This window comes from Ambystoma mexicanum, chromosome 3q (genome assembly GCF_040938575.1).
Source record: "Ambystoma mexicanum isolate Mex_15411 chromosome 3q, UKY_AmexF1_1, whole genome shotgun sequence".
In the NCBI taxonomy this organism is placed as follows: domain Eukaryota; kingdom Metazoa; phylum Chordata; class Amphibia; order Caudata; family Ambystomatidae; genus Ambystoma; species Ambystoma mexicanum.
In genome coordinates this window covers 971,496,136-971,511,029 of record NC_090926.1, presented here as the reverse complement: position 1 = coordinate 971,511,029, position 14,894 = coordinate 971,496,136, and positions in this window count along the sequence as shown.

Below are 14,894 nucleotides of genomic sequence, written 5' to 3'. Positions count from 1 at the left end.
TTATGGGGTTCATGATATGTGACAAGTTTGTTTAATCACATATAAACAGCTAGTAGCTACTAACACCGGTCACTTCTGGTATGTGTGATTATGCAAAAGCCAACACCTTGATTCAAACAACAGGAAGCTTGAGGTTAATAGTGAGAGGAAGATCAGAGGAGGAGCGAAAAGAAGTGAATGTGGGTGCCAAACGTACTGACAGGAGCAGGGAATTCTAGAGTTTAGGAGTAAAAAGAAGAACAATAAGTAACAGGACTGAATACAATGAGAACAGTCGGATAGCCAGAACAAAGTGAGATGAGGAATGAAGCACACAACTGGGAGAAAAGACAGATACAATGGGCGCGGGCAAGTCCATGCAGACAAGTAAAAGGGAATGCATAAAGAGTGAAACCAGAGCATGGAGGTCATTTAGGGGTCGCCAGGGTGCGCACTTGCGAACCATGAGGTCTCCCTTGCTACCCCTGTGCTCTCCCTTGCTAAGCCTAAAAAAGAAAAAAAAAATGCTCCTGAGCTGTGGCCAATGCCATTTGCCCCTTTGTTTCCAGAGTGGCTGGATTTCTTGTTCAGGCTTCTTAAAAAAATAGGGGGTTCCACAAGTGTAACACTTTCAGTGGTGACCCTAAATAAGAAAGAATAGGAATAACAAATAATTTGTCTATATGGAATTCTAAACAATAATTGCTAGACTCATTAAAGGTTTATTTGGTTTATTTCAGGCACACTTCAGGGGGTGAGTCACTAATTTAGTCTGTTCATAAACGACGGGGCATCCAGACCAACAAGATTTCTGCTGGAGCCTTGCTGCACAGTACACGAAGCAACACACGTGGATAAGTTCCTCCGGTGGATAGAACTGGGCATCTATATCCAATTAACCAGATGGACATATACACACAGAATTTCTGTTCGAAAAATTATGCTCCTAACACTCATGGAAAGAGTACCAACAAGGTTGGGCTGGATGCCCCGTTGTTTCTGATGGGTGGATGACTGATCGCATAGTGATAAAGAAATCGGTCCTGAAGAAGATGACTCCAAAAAATATGTGATTGAAACCGGTCCTGAAGAAGATGACTCCAAAAAATATGTCATTGAAACCGGTTGACTAGATATTACACAGATAACTCTAAATCACTTGAGATACAAGCCTGAACATTTTAATCATGAATGACCAGTGTCTAAATGACACAAGATTGGTTTTGGTTTTATTTGTTCTGTGTTTCTAATTGCTTCTTTAAAATGCAATAATGGTTATTGCGAAAAATATTCTGGCAAAGTAAAGTAAGCAGTAAATGTATTAAGTACAAAGGACCATTTTTGATGATAGAGTGCTCTCACTATCTTTTCCCCTTTAAGCAAAACATTTTAATGGTTAGAGACAACACACTTCGCGGAGGGTGACCAAATGATATGGCAGTGTACCATTTATTGAATATTCCCACATGAACTGTTGTACTACTAGTTCAGTCATGGGACTGGATCCCAGATTGTTCTTTTAAATAAGAATGTGGTTTACATTATAGTGATTGGGCTAGCTGACCCTTCTTCCTATCCTGTTAGATAGGGGCCACACCACCATAACCTAGGGTGAGTACACCCCGAAGGGATAGGGTCTTCTTCGGGTGAGGGTGAGGTTTAGGTAACACAATAATAGGTTTTGAAAAATGACTTGAGAATCAACGACCTTGCACCTGTCCTATTTCCATTCAAACCATGCAGTATTTTGCTGAGTGTACCCTATTACGTGGGAGAACTGTGAGTGATGTCTTCTAATTAACGGTATGCTGTCTCTTGCGTGTATGCACTACATGCATTACAACAAGCTGCATGCCTTCACCAAACAATAACTAAGACCAGGTGGCTAGCACATGACTCAGCTGGTAATTTAAAGACCTCTCAAATTAATTCATGTCAGGTGTGCGACGGTAAATCAGTTATCCCATTACATGTTTGTACTTGAACTCTACAATAATACAAAATAAAGTGTGCCAAAGAAAAAGACTTGATCATTAGAGCCTTTACAGGGCAAACCTCAAGAGCTTTCCCTCCACAACAGTGGGTTAGTCCGGCACCCCAATGGTCTTTCATCCAGACTGTTGGGAAATGTTCAGCACTAAAAGGATTCTGGAAAAAAGGTTTCTCAATGACATTTAGTTATGTGGTTATGCTAATCGATCCCCCTTTCCCACAAGCTGACACAGAACTATAAATAAGTTATAGCAATCAATATGCACATACAAAGTGAGCTAACAATTTTAAGAGTAGTCCGGACATAGAAGGGCCCAGCTAGCAAAAGATAATATGAACTGCTTCATAGGCAGGATTATCACAAGTAACCAATGCCTGTTCTCAATGGCAAAATATGAGGTTTAGGCAGCATGAATGCATGGGCAGTAAATGTGAAAGCTTCTTTCATACAGAATAGGTACAGAAATTGCAAGCTACACATAAACCTACACTTCCTCACCCTCTCACTCCCTCTATCCCCACTAACATCAAACTGCCCACCCACCTTTGAAGTAATTTTAATATTTGGAAACGTTTTTTTTTCCATGAAGCTAACCCACCAACACGCAAGACTTAGCCTCCAAAATGTTTCTTATTGAATGATGTCTGAGTATGTTTTCCTTCAAGGTTGACCTCGGTATTCCCTGTGAGTTATTCATACCCAAATTTTGCAAGATGTCCATTTGCTTGAGGGATTGCAGTGTCGGGGTAGAGTTATCAAATATTTTCAAACCAATGATGTCTCACAGCTTAATTTTAGACTAATTAAGGGTTGGCCTTTTTCATCTGTGTGCAACCTAAAGCCACTCATTTAAATTATGTCAGAGTCGACTTGGTCCTTCCAAATTCAGAAATTGCTATATTGATTACCTTAAATATCCTCCTTCTCCATCCAATCAGCCAAGCAGTGGAACCTAATGCCCAGGCAACCCCGCACAGAGGAGGATCACCTAGTCAACAAACAACCTCTCAAAACCTGGCTGCTCACTAGATCGCAACAGATAAACTAGCATGACACACTCTAAAGACCAGACCAGGCAGAACTTTCTACTTCTAGTTACCCCTGACTGGTGCTGTAAAACTCATCAGAACCACACAAAAGAACCAGCATGGTTCTACAACTTTTGAATTTGAACTACATAAGAGCCATCACAAATATTGACACAAATACTGTTACTCACCACACCATAAACCGGTCGGGCATTGGTAGGACTACCTCGATGAAAGGAGTGGCATGCAGAGTGGTTTAGGATTCAGCCTCCAGGATTCCAGTTCCCCTGAATTCTAAGATTCAGGCTTCCTCCAAATGAGGGACTCTTCTTTATAATGTACCTCTCTGTTGCTTAATGAAAAACAAGCAGATATGTCAATTGAACAAAAGAGCGGGGAAAACACACACCGCAAAAAAACAATGCTGTAAAAGAATCAGAGAATGATTAGTATTGGTGCAATGAGGAAGGATGACAAAACAGACAACAGAACGATTTAGAAATACCTAGGGCACGGTTTGTTCACAGCTGAATATGATATAGATTCTGAACCTACAAAGAAACAAACCCCAAAGGCATACGTCTGCTTGTTTAACCAAAATAAGGCTCCCAACATCAATGATCAATTAGACTGACCTGGGTAAGGATTCTGAGTTCCTAATGGATGATAGATGAAAGGAATGACAACAGAAGGAGAACATAATAAACAGGAAAGTTAGTATGGGATGAGTACACCCGGGCGGCATGAGGGATGCACTAGGTACGGGTTGGTGCATGGACTGGAGTGTATTCGAAGAATGCACTTAGGAGGATCTCTCAGTAGGTCCAAGGAGTTCAATTAAGGAATACCCAGGAATCCTATTTCAGGTACAGAACAGTATTTGTTGTAGGGAGAATATGAGTATGCAGTGGAGGCTATCCCCAGAGAGGTAGGCGCTGTAGCACAAGCAAAGTACCCACAACAAACATTACTCACGTGTCAGATGGGATGAAGTCTTTTGTACTATCATAAGCGTTAGGAGTTTGTGTGATGCACAGCACTCTGGAAGGCAGAGAGGTACAGTCGCGATGCGCGGCACTCTGGCAGGCAGAGAGGCACAGCTGCGATGCGTGGCACTCTGGGAGCCAGAGAGGCACAGCCACGAGCACGGCAATCCAAAATACGATCCTAGTCAGGCACCAGGAGATCCGTCAGCAGACAAGGGAATTAGCAAAGGCAGTCCAAGAGTTCCGGGTTCGGCAACTGATTAATAGTCAAAACCAAATGGAGAAAACACGGGAGGAATCCAAATAGACGTAAGCAGAGTTCAGGAGCCAGGAGGTCAATAGAATTCTCAGAGGGTAATCCGAACAGTAAGGAAACGAAATGGGAACAGTGTGAGTAACGCCACGATTAGCAGAAAAAGTCAACAGGGAGAACTTGGGTTAAAGTGCAGGTGGCTGGGGCTTCTTTGCACGCATTTGATGCGCGGATCTTGTCAGTTGACACGATCGTCGTTGCCGACCAAGCAATCTCCATGGCAACCTGTAATTATGCCAGTGAGAAGCCCAGGGACGCTTGTTTCCGTGCAAATCTGATGTATAATGTAAGGGAACGCGGGTGCCCCTCGCCTACTAGTAACAAATACTAATCAGAGCACCAACCTTACAAATAGCATTTTAAAGAGACTGCCCCATTTGTGTCAGTCTAACTATATGGTCGAAAAGCCTGTGCACGACAAATCAGACCTCCTTGTAGATCGAAAATCCACTTGGGTCAGTCTCCCAACCTTTTCTCCCCATCAAACCCAAGACATTGGCACCACCCCACAATTACACAATGAAACCCAGAACAGTAACAACCCCTCATTAAGATGGCTAACAACATAACTTGAACTCAACCAATTCAGTTTAAACCGAACATTCTTATAAGGCTCCTCAGAAGCCTCAAACCGCCTATGCTTTCCAAAACCGTGTAATCTTCTAACACCTTTAAATTACGCACGAGGGCTGTAGCACTGAGCAGATGTGTGCATGTTAGCATCATCCCAACCACAGGATCCTTTGGGAGAAGGTCAAAGCTCATTGCATATCCCGCTACATCTTTACCTCTATCACATACTTCCATGCTCTGCCAGGAGCTCCACCAGTGCTGCAATCTTATAGTTTAGTTTAGTTTAGTTTAGTTTATTATTTGTATAGCGCCGCCTGGCCCTAGGGCATCCAGGCGCTTGCGATGAATACAACAAGAATAATACAACAGAAATGTACAAACCGATTACATATTTACAAATTTACAGTCTTGGTGCATGCTAGTAAGGTAGGGCTAGGCAGTTTACGTTTCTTTGGATAGAAGACAAATTTTGGTGTTGTGTCTAAATCTGTGAAAGGAAGGTTCTGATCTCAGCTCGAGTGGAAGTGAATTCCAAAGTTTGGAGGCAAGCACGGGGAAGCTGGAGCCACCTGCTTTTTGGAGCTTAAATCTTGGGATATTCAAGCAATGTGTTTGAGCTGATCTGGTAGGGCGCGCTGGGGTGTGGTGATTGAGATTGTCGGATAGGTATCTGGGTGCTTGGTTAGCTAGGCATTTGTGTGTGAGTGAGATGGTTTTATATTCAATTCTTTGTGGTATGGATAGCCAATGGCAGGTGCGTCTGGCGTTCGAAATGTGTTCATGTTTGGGTATGTTCAGGGCTGCTCGCAAGGCGTTGTTTTGTATGACTTGTAGTTTGTTGATGTTTTTCTGACTGGTTCCCAAGTATAACGCATTGCAGTAGTCAACTTTGGAAAGGACTAGCGCTCTGGCTAAGGTGATGCAGTTGGATGGTGAGAGGTAAGGTCTGCTGGCATTGATGAGTTTACAGGTGTAAGCAGTGGCTGATGATATGGAATTGATCTGTCTTGTCAGTGTGAGGGAGGAGTCGAGGTAGATTCCTAGGGTTTTGACGCTGTTAGAGACGATGATGTTATTGCCGTCTATAGTGAATGCTTGATAGAGTTTGTCGAGTTTATTAAGTCTGGGTTGGGAACCTAGGAGAAGGAGTTCGGTCTTGTCGTCATTGAGGCATAGGCCATGCTTGGCCATCCATTCTTGGATAATGGAATAAATGTTGTTGAGAGCAGTGAGGTCGGTGGAGTAGTCGCCTGTTAAAGGGATCAGTATTTGGGTGTCATCTGCGTAGTTGGTGTAGATGACACCCAAGCGGTCCAATATGTCAAAGAGGGGTTTCGTGAACACATTATATAGAGTGGGGGAGACGCAGGAGCGCTGGGGGACACCGCAAGTGACTGGGGCTGGGATGGCAGAGGCTGTGGGTGCGAAGACTCTCATGGATCTGTTGTTAAGGAAGGAATGGATCCATGCGTTGGCGTTATCTGAAAATTTGGCTGCTGAGGATAGATGTTTGCAGAGGATGTCGTGGTTGACCAGGTCGAAGGCGGCCGATAAGTCAAGAAGGAGAAGGATGGCTAGTTTACCATTGTCTTTAATGTTGTCCATCTGTATCTTAAGGTCAATCAGGGCGGTCTCAGTGCCGTGTTTGGGGCGGAATCCTGATTGTCTGAGTCCTAGTAAGTTATTTTTCTCAAGGTGGTTCTGTATCTGAAGATAGGCAGCTCTGTCGAGGATTTTTAGTAGGAAGGGTACGGTCGTAATGGGTCTGTAGTTGGTGGGGACATTAGGGTCAAGGGTGGGCTTCTTAAGTAAAGGAAGAACCCAGGAGTCCTTGAGGTTGTTGGGCACTATGTTGGAGGTGAAAGATGAGTTGATGAGGGAAGTGATGAAGGGAGCAAGTTGTTTGGCTGCATCTTTAATGACTGGGGCTGGGCAGGTATCGCCTTGGCATTTGGACGGTTTAAGAGAGTAGATTATTTCTTCAACCTCTTTGATGGTTATAGTGGAAAACTCAAAGAGGTTATTGTCATCATTTTGGGGGGTGGTGTGGGTGTGTGTAGAGGGGGTGATGTTATCAGTGAGGGTGAGGCTTTCTTTCTTTGTCAGGATTTTGGCTTGTAGTGTGGCAATTTTGCCTAGGAGTGCTTCCTGGATGCTCGTGCACCAGTGGATGTCTTTGTTACAAGTGTCTGGAGTGGGGGAGGGTGATTCGAGTTCTCTCAGGATATTGAATAGCTCTTTGGAATTAGATTTGGCGTTGCTGATTCTTTCATTGTACATGTTTTTTTTAGACTGGATGATGGCTGATTTATAGATGTTCGATGCCAGTGCGTAAGATGTCTTATTAATAGTGGATGGTGACTGTTTCCATGCTAATTCAGCTTGTCTTTTGGATTTGCGGAGTGTTTTTAGTTTGGGGGTGAACCAAGAATTGAGGTGTGCTCGTGGTTTGGCTTTCCGAAGCTTGAGTGGTGCTATGGTGTTTATGGCCTTAAGGATAGTTGTGTTGTATAACTCTACTAGTTCAGTAGGGTTGGTCATGGTGGGTGAGAAGTCGATGATGGGTTGGAGTAACGGGAGGAGTTTCTCTAGTGTGATATTTTTGTTGTTTCTTGTGAGTGTGGGTGGGGCATTGGAGGAAGGCCCTGGTGTTTGAGTGCCTTTGTTGATGGTGAAGGTAATAAGGTGGTGATCAGTCCAAGCGCATGGAGTGTTGGAAAGGATGTTAGTGTTGCAGTTGAGGTCAGCTATCCAGTCAAGGATGCGGCCTTTGTTGTGTGTGGGTTGTGTGATATGGTGGGTGAGTCCTAATTCTGAAATTGTGTTGGCGACAGTGTGAGCTTTGTCATCTTTCTCATCATTGAGACCTAGATTAAAGTCTCCTAGGATGAGTAGTCGAGAGTTAGGTTTGATATTGTCAGAGAGTAAAAGGGCTATGTCGTCATTAAAGGATAGTATAGGGCCTGGCGGTCTGTAAATGAGGTGGATGGTGATAGTGCTTGTGTGCGTTGTGTATAGTTTGAGGGTGAGTAGTTCCGCTGATGGCAGTGATTGGTTTTGTATGTGTCTTATGTTGATGGAGCTTTTTGCAATAATGGCTACTCCACCACCTTTAGCTGTTTGTCTGTCTGCACGGTAGATGGTATAGTCATTGGGTATAGCAAGTGATAGAGAGGGGCCAGACGCTGGGTGGAGCCAGGTCTCTGTAATAGCTATGAAGTCGAGATCATTGAAGGAAATAATGTCGGCTATGTCTAGGGCATGGGCGACTACAGATCTCGCATTGATGAGTGCACCTTTGATGGTTTCGGTGGTGATGCATGATTTTTTGATGTGGGTGCGGGGGGAGGGTGCGTTCAGGCCGTGTGATATCTGGTCTGACGGAAGTGTAGGGTGTGTGCAGGAAGGGGCAGATTTGGTTAAGGTTATATTTTGTTTGTTGGCTAGATTGAGGAAGGATACGGGTGTGTGTGTTCTGGATCTGAGTCGGGTGAGTCTCGATAAGCCTGAGCAGGGATAGGATTTGCTGGTAGTGAGGTTCGTGATAGTGGATTGGCCGATGGGAGTAGTTTGTGATGCTTCTTGGGGGCTGGAGGTGTCTGCTGTGCGATGAGAGTCGATGGAGGAGGTAGGCTGGAAGGGGTTGATGTTGGGTAGGAAGGGGGTGGGCAGGGTATGGGATAATGTCTGGGGCAGGCTAGTCTGCTGAGGCCATTGGGGTGTAAGCGAAAGTGTGGCCCTGTACAAGGGGTGTCATGGGGGACCAGGCAGAATGGGAACATAATGAGGAAGGTCCAGGTTATCATATCTGAATTTAGAGGGAACTGGCGCACAAAATCATCAGAGAGAAGCTAGTACGCAATGTAAGTGCACAATGGTGCTGCAGTGAGGGTACTAACGCAGAGAATCAGAGAAATGCTAGTACACAGTGCTAATACACAGTTCTAATACACAGTGCTAATACACAGTGTGCTCTAAGCTACCATGAGGCACTACACAATGTCACAGTGGTCTCTAAGCGACCATAAGGCACAACACCATATCACAGTGGTCTCTAAGCGACCATAAGGCACAACACAATGTCACAGTGGTCTCTAAGCGACCATAAGGCAAAACGCAATGTGAAAGTAGTTTGTGTTAGACCGTACTGCAAAAACAGGGTTCAGTGAAGGCTTGAAGCAGATCAGGTTGCTGGCTGGAGCAGTGGAAAAAAGGTTGCTGTAAGGGGCAGTATGCTTGCCCCAGAGGAGATGGGCAGGGGATCTAGCCCTATGCTCGATGGCGTATACAGGCTAGAGATAGGCACCGTGTACAGTGCCTTCGAGGTGGGCCGGTTTGAAGCCTGCTGGCTTGTGGTAGGCTCCCAGTAGAGGAGAGGGGCCAATCACAATGTTTGCAGGGTTGCGGGGCCGGGTGGAGGGCTGAAGATGCGACGGTCAGCCATCTTTAAATGGTGTGGACCTAGGGGCTTCAATTGGTGGCTGGATGCACTCTGAGTGCAATAATGGGGCAGATCCTGGCTGGAGAAGGCCACACGCTTGAGCGGCGCGGATATTATTAAATAATTCGCCGCGTGTTGCCTTCAAGACGCACGCTCGTGCTGCGGCTAGGGACTCGTGACATACCTGGTGTCAGGCAGGGCTGGCTACTGCTCCAGCAGTAGATGGAAGGAGCTCCTGCTCATGGTGGCTCTGGAGTGGTAGGGGCAGAGTTCCTGGTCCCTGGCTCCTTAGGCACCCAACAGGCCTTAGTGTGGCCTTTGTGAGGGCCGGCGAATCCGCCTGCCGGCGGATGCTCGTTCGAGCTAAGAGGCGGTCTCAGCCTCGTTTTGGCGCCGCGCTGCGCCCGGCATGGAGAGGTCAGGCAGGCCTCTCAGACCTAGTCAGGCGGTCTCTGTGGGCCTCGTCTGTGCTGCTGGCTGCTTCGGGGCGGGGGAGAGGGCTCCTGCCCTCTTCCCTGGGCAGAAGATGTGGAGTGCGGAGGCACGGGCACCCAACAGGCCTTAGTGTGGCCTTTGTAAGGGCCGGCGAATCCGCCTGCCGGCGGATGCTCGTTCGAGCTAAGAGGCGGTCTCAGCCTCGTTTTGGCACCGCGCTGCGCCCAGCATGGAGAGGTCAGGCAGGCCTCTCAGACCTAGTCAAGCGGTCTCTGTGGGCCTCGTCTGTGCTGCTGGCTGCTTCGGGGCGGGGGGAGGGCTCCTGCCCTCTTCCCTGGGCAGAAGATGTGGAGTGCGGAGGCACGGGCACCCAACAGGCCTTAGTGTGGCCTTTGTGAGGGCCGGCGAATCCGCCTGCCGGCGGATGCTCGTTCGAGCTAAGAGGCGGTCTCAGCCTCGTTTTGGCGCCGTGCTGCGCCCGGCATGGAGAGGTCAGGCAGGCCTCTCAGACCTAGTCAGGCGGTCTCTGTGGGCCTCGTCTGTGCTGCTGGCTGCTTCGGGGCGGGGGAGAGGGCTCCTGCCCTCTTCCCTGGGCAGAAGATGTGGAGTGCGGAGGCACGGGCACCCAACAGGCCTTAGTGTGGCCTTTGTGAGGGCCGGCGAATCCGCCTGCCGGCGGATGCTCGTTCGAGCTAAGAGGCGGTCTCAGCCTCGTTTTGGCGCCGCGCTGCGCCCGGCATGGAGAGGTCAGGCAGGCCTCTCAGACCTAGTCAGGCGGTCTCTGTGGGCCTCGTCTGTGCTGCTGGCTGCTTCGGGGCGGGGGAGAGGGCTCCTGCCCTCTTCCCTGGGCAGAAGATGTGGAGTGCCGGGCACCCAACAGGCCTTAGTGTGGCCTTTGTGAGGGCCGGCGAATCCGCCTGCCGGCGGATGCTCGTTCGAGCTAAGAGGCGGTCTCAGCCTCGTTTTGGCGCCGCGCTGCGCCCGGCATGGAGAGGTCAGGCAGGCCTCTCAGACCTAGTCAGGCGGTCTCTGTGGGCCTCGTCTGTGCTGCTGGCTGCTTCGGGGCGGGGGAGAGGGCTCCTGCCCTCTTCCCTGGGCAGAAGATGTAGATAGATCTCACGTGGTTCCTTCTACATGGAGCACATACGGAAACATACACAAATGTTGCTCTGAATGTGACATGTTCATTACTGCATCTTTGAACAGTACTAACATGCCAACCCCCACTACACTGACTAATGTGAGCGGGAGTTGGATGCATGTCCCCCGCTCACCTTTGTCGGTGTAGTGGGGTTGGGGTTTGAGGGGTGGTCCCCCACTTCCATTAGATGGTAGCAGGGGAAAATAAAGAAAAAACAAGTTAAAAAAAGAAAAAAAAGGATCCTGCTGCACCAGTTCCGACACTTGTTAGTGGGAGAGAACTGAGACTGCAGGGACAGAGGAGAGACCACGATACATTGAGAAGTGATCGTATAGATCCACACATACCCAAGTGCCAATGCCACAAACCACATGGATACATAATGCAACTCAGGACTCTCTTATTCTGGCCCACACTCAACAGCGCCACAGGTTTAATACCTGGCGCTCCCTTGTAACCATCCACCACACCACAAGACCACCAGTAGTTCAGAGATGCACTATACAAGAAACATTTTGCATTATATTAACTTAACATTAGCTTGAGTAATAAGAGTTATAACACTTAGATGAAGAAGGCATCTCCCATTAAACACTATGTACAAACGTAATATTATTAATTATTATTACTACTATTAATCATAAACATAAAGGCCCAGGGTCAACTGGAACATTGTTGTGAGTTATCGGGGGAAGATTGCAGACTGTGAATTTCTTGTGTTATATATTTTTTCTATCATTTTTTTAAAGCCACGTCAACAAATGATGATGAACTAGGTGCAGTGAAAAACACAGTAAAACACTTGTAAGACTAATGCCCTATGACGTTTTAAGTGTATTTCTGCAACTGTTGAACATGTCAATTTGTTAAGGTGTATATTAACTTGAGGCAAAACATTTAGGGGGTAATTCATAGAATTCAGCGCACAAGTGGCGCACGCGGCTGGCGCACAGTGTGCGCGTGCGAATCCCTGCGCCAGCCGCGTGCGCCAAAACCCATTTCCGCGCACAGCGTATTCATGGATTCCAGCTACCAAAACCAGCCGTGGTGCACAGTGGTGCAGCGACCCTGCAGCAGCGCCAGTTACGCCCCCAAGAACGCCTCTCGCGCAGGGAAAAGCCATCAAAATCCCCAATCCAGCGCAAAGGGCTGCGCTAACCCTGTACCATCACGGCAAGCGGGCTACGTGTATCACTGGGGTGCGCGAGAAGTACCTCACGTCATTTCAGCTGGGTACGTGCATTTCAGGGGTGCGCGGGAAGTTTCACACGCGATTCCATCAGGGTACGTGTATTTCAGGGGTGCGCGGGAAGTTCCACACGCGATTTTAGCAGGGTACATGTATTTCAGGGGTGCGTGGGAAGTTCCACACGCAATTTCATCAGGGTACGTGTATTACAGGGGTGTGCTTGAAGTTCCACACGCGATTCCATCAGGGTATGTGTACATCAGGGGTGCGCGGGAATTTTCACACGTGAATTCAGTATGGTACGTGTATATCAGGGGTGCGCGGGAAGTTCCACACGCGAATGTCCTGGCTACGTGTATTTCGGGGTGCGCGGGAAGTTTCACACGCGATATCAGCTGGGTACGTGCATTTCAGGGGTGCGCAGGAAGTTTCACACGCGATTCCATCAGGGTACGTGTATTTCAGGGGTGCGCGGGAAGTTCCACACACGATTTTAGCAGGATACATGTATTTCAGGGGTGCGCGGGAAGTTCCACACGCGAATGTCCTGGCTACGTGTATTTCGGGGTGCGCGGGAAGTTTCACACGCGATATCAGCAGGGTACGTGTATTCCAGGGGTGCGCGGGAAGTTCCACACGCGAATGTCCAGGCTACGTGTATTTCGGGGTGCGCGGGAAGTTTCACACGCGATATCAGCAGGGTACGTGTATTCCAGAGGTGCGCGGGAAGTTCCACACGCGAATGTCCTGGCTACGTGTATTTTGGGGTGCGCGGGAAGTTCCACACGCGAATCTCCTGGCTACGTGCATTTCGGGGTGCACGGGAAGTTACACACGCAAATCTCCTGGCTACGTGTATCTTGGGGTGCGTGGGAAGTTTCACACGCGAAGTCAGCAGGGTACATGTATATCAGGGGTGCGCGGGAAGTTACACACGCAAATCTCCTGGCTACGTGTATCTTGGGGTGCGTGGGAAGTTTCACACGCAAAGTCAGCAGGGTACATGTATATTAGGGGTGCGCGGGATGTTCCACACGCGAATGTCCTGGCTACGTGTATTTCGGGGTGCACGGGAAGTTTCACACGCGATATCAGCAGGGTACGTGCATATCAGGGGTGTGCGGAAAGTATCACACGCGATTCCATCAGGGTACGTGTATTACAGGGGTGCGCGGGGAGCACCACACGTGAATTGCACGTGTGGGTCCTCCCAGGTTTTCCCTCTACACCCTCCACGGCCCCTGCAGCTGGCTCACACCACAGGGGCCTACCCTGCACATGTCCTGCAGGCACCCCATCCACCATGGCCATGCCCCCCAGCCAACCCACATGTCAACTTGCACTACTTCCCACCAACGCATGTCCCCAAGTACCCCCAGCCACCAGGGGCACCCTCCACCAGGCCCCCACCCATGTCTCCCACCACCCCCACCCCCCAGCAGTGCAGGGGCAGCCTCCACCAGGCCCCCACCCATGTCCAACTCATGTCCCCACCACCCCCACCCCCAGCACTGTGGGGCACCTGCCAGCAGGCCCCCACCCATGTCCAACTCATGTTCCCCACCACCCCCACCCCCAGCACTGTGGGGCACCTGCCAGCAGGCCCCCACCCATGTCCAACTAATGTTCCCCACCACCCCCACCCCCCAGCACTGTGGGGCACCTGCCAGCAGGCCCCCATCCATGTCCAACTCATGTTCCCCACCACCCCCACACCCCAGCACTGTGGGGCACCTGCCAGCAGGCCCCCACCCATGTCCAACTCATGTTCCCCCCCACCCCCACCCCCCAGCACTGTGGGACACCTGCCAGCAGGCCCCCACCCATGTCCAACTCATGTTCCCCACCACCCCCACCCCCCAGCAGTACAGGGGCACCCTCCACCAGGCCCCCACCCATGTCTCCCACCACCCCCACCCCCCAGCAGTGCAGGGGCACCCTCCACCAGGCCCCCACCCATGTCCAACTCATGTTCCCCACCACCCCCACCCCCCAGCACTGTGGGGCACCTGCCAGCAGGCCCCCACCCATGTCCAACTCATTTTCCCCATCACCCCCACCCCCCAGAACTGTGGGGCACCTGCCAGCAGGCCCCCACCCATGTCCAACTCATGTTCCCCACCACCCCCACCCCCCAGCAGTGCAGGGGCACCCTCCACCAGGCCCCCACCCATGTCTCCCACCACCCCCACCCCCAGCAGTGCAGGGGCAGCCTCCACCAGGCCCCCACCCATGTCCAACTCATGTTCCCCACCACCCCCACCCCCCATCAGTGCAGGGGCACCCTCCACCAGGCGCCCACCCATGTCTCCCACCACCCCCACCCCCCAGCAGTGCAGGGGCACCCTCCACCAGGTCCCCACCCATGTCCCCCACCACCCCCACCCCCCAGCACTGTGGGCCACCTGCCAGCAGGCCCCAACCCAAGTCCAACTCATGTTCCCCACCACCCCCACCCCGCAGCACTGTGGGGCACCTGCCAGCAGGCCCCCACCCATGTCCAACTCATGTTCCCCACCACCCCCACCCCCCAGCACTGTGGGGCACCTGCCAGCAGGCCCCCACCCATGTCCAACTCATGTTCCCCACCACCCCCACCCCCAGCACTGTGGGGCACCTGCCAGCAGGCCCCCACCCATGTCCAACTCATGTTCCCCATCACCCCCACCCCCCAGCACTGTGGGGCACCTGCTAGCAGGCCCCCACCCATGTCCAACTCATGTTCCCCACCACCCCCACCCCCCAGCACTGTGGGGCACCTGCCAGCAGGACCCAACTCATGTTCCCCAGCCAACATGTCATCACAATCTAGATCC